Here is a 2,538-nt window from a genome sequence, read left to right as displayed (position 1 = left end):
TCTGCTATAATGAAATTTTTATTTATTTATTTATTTTTATTTTTTTGTAAATTAATATAGAGGATACACCCTCAGGAAAATGCACAAAGAACCAACTAGATCAATTATAAAGAAACAGTACTGAAAGTCCTTAAAAAGAAAATAACTTTAATCTCATATAGAAATCTTCTCCCCTTTTAACATTCATGCAAACGATTGCATCTTATATAAAAAAAAATTCATCCAAACTCCTCTTGGGTCTTCGTTCCTGGTATTAGAGTATTTTCATCCATCAGTTTTGGAATAAAAGTTCAAAAAAATAAAATAAAATAGATAACATAGAAAGCAAAGGAATTAAAAAAAAAAAACGAAATAAAGCTAATGTCAGTTCTTTTAATATATTTACCAAAGAAATTGATATTAAAAGCCTAGAAAGCCCATAAAATGAGTTTCACTTTAAAACCATATAACAAGAAATTTAAACTATGTAGATTGGGCAAGGGCCGCGCGAACGCAGGCGCCCACTGCCACAAATTATGACGTAGGCTCTACCATTTGGGTAGACCTTAGGCGGGCACCCCTCCTGAGTGCAATGGAGGTCACCAACCTAGACCATAGGCCTCTTTGATCACCTATTGATCCCGTCCAGGTAAGTATGTAGCTACATGCATTAGTCTCCCATGCTTTATATAGACTCGCTTTTGTATGTTTTCGATGTGGGATCATAAAATGCATTTCACAAATCATGATCACTGGTCTCCCTAGGACTTAGTTTGAAGGTTTTGCACCCAAAGTTTTTTTGGAAACTAGTTCCAAGGACTCAATAGATACAAAGTTGATCAAATCATCCTTTTTGATTCACACAGTTTTCACTCTCACTTTCTGAAAAGATTTTCAAATTTTACCTCTTTCTTAGGCAAATTTCTAGCCTAAGAATTTTTAGGTGAACCAAAATTCTTTTTGTTTTTAGAATACACCATTTTCTTAGCATGAACATCATGAGAATGAAAGTTAGAAAAATCTTTCTTTTTCTTGTATGAATTCCTTTTAGCACGAAAATTTCTAAGTTTATTCCAATTATTTTACTTTCTAGCATGAAACCTATTTTGTGCAAAGGAATTATAACCATGAAAATCAAAACAAGAATTATCCCTTTTCTTTTTATAACAATAGTGTTGACTATTGTAATATTTCTCATTTTCCTTTTTTCAGGGATTTTTTTTTTGAATTTTTCGGATTTATTTATTATGTTGCCTCGTTTTGCGTGCCGCACACCGTGGGATGTGTCGTATGAGTCCCGAGAGTTGTTTAGGGTATTTCTTTGAGTTCGGGACTCTTAGAAATGCATTGTTGGCTATTTCGGCATTTTTCAGATTTTCGGGGCTAGAAGGCCTAGGCGGGACCCACGACCACGACCGGATTAGTCGTGCTCGAGATTATTTTTTGGGTATCATGGCATCTCATATATTAATATTTGGAGCATGTTTGTGTGGTTATGTGATTAATTGTATAGTTGTAGCATGTAATAAGGTGAAATTTGCAAAAGGGGGCGTTTTGGTCATTTCTAAGGTCAAAGCGAGACCCGCGTTGACCAAACCACTGCATATAGGCCATGTTTTAAGATTTTGGGCATTTTCTTCTTCATTTTCGGTGGAGCTTTAGTCTCTCTCTAAAAATCTCTTTCTCTCTCTAAATTTCCATTTTTAAGCTCAAATTTCACATTCTTCCTTCCTGAATTGGACTTTACCATTGAAGGCAAAGTTAAAGAGCTCGACGAGGGCTACAAGTTAATCGGAGCCGATTTTTGATTTGGCGACTTTGGGATTTCCGAAATTAGGGCTTGTTTGGGGTTTTTCTCGTCCTTTTGAGGTAGGGGTTTCTAAACCTCACAACCTTTGATTTTTGTGAGTTATTCTTCTTGTATTGTGTTTATAGCATGTTAAATTGTGATAATTTTCTTATAGTTAATAGACTTCTTCATATGTAAAGTATAGTAGTGTACTTCTTGTTTGGCAATGTGTTGACATACTTGTTAATTGAATTATTGCAAGATAAATGCTTGAATTAAAGTATTACGTGCTTTACATGTTTAAGATGATATGGTTATATAGTTGATGATATACATGTTCTACATGTCTTCAATGTGTTATAATGTGTGCCTATATGAGTAATTGTGGAATAGTTGGTTAAATTGACATTGCCTATAGACTAAATGCGTAAATTGTTATAATTGATGAATTGAAGGCATCATATATGTTGTGTTAATTATTTTCCCAAGCATGTCATGTGATGGTGGTTTGAATCTATGGGATTTCATAGAATTGAAATGCATGTAACATTCATGCATGGCATTGGGAAGGAAAAAGGGACAAAGGTTTTAAAAAGAAAAGAAAACTTATTTTTGGGGAAATGGCTTTGAAAGGAAAGGATTTGGAAAGTTGTTTGCGAAAACTGGGACCTAGAGGGAACTAAGGCGATTACCCTAGTGTGGTTGAGCTACCTAGGCCCCAAATGACACCATGGAGTTCCCATGGGTCAGGGATAGTTAGCCAATCCTTC

At 34.7% G+C, this 2,538-nt stretch overlaps 1 non-coding gene across 1 annotated transcript; it reads right to left on the bottom strand.

The window, feature by feature from the left end:
* Nucleotides 1-477: 477 nt before the first annotated feature.
* On the bottom strand, nt 478-636 carry LOC132302124 (U1 spliceosomal RNA). The gene has a single exon (XR_009480755.1). It is a non-coding gene; the product is annotated as a U1 spliceosomal RNA (small nuclear RNA).
* Between the last annotated feature and the right edge of the window lie 1,902 nt (nt 637-2,538).

This window comes from Cornus florida, unplaced genomic scaffold (genome assembly GCF_030987335.1).
Source record: "Cornus florida cultivar Cherokee Brave unplaced genomic scaffold, ASM3098733v1 CherokeeBrave_3.0.0_Hap2_Chr03, whole genome shotgun sequence".
NCBI lineage: Eukaryota > Viridiplantae > Streptophyta > Magnoliopsida > Cornales > Cornaceae > Cornus > Cornus florida.
The sequence above is the reverse complement of the archived record's forward strand: the minus strand, read 5'-3'. Positions and strand labels throughout refer to the sequence as shown.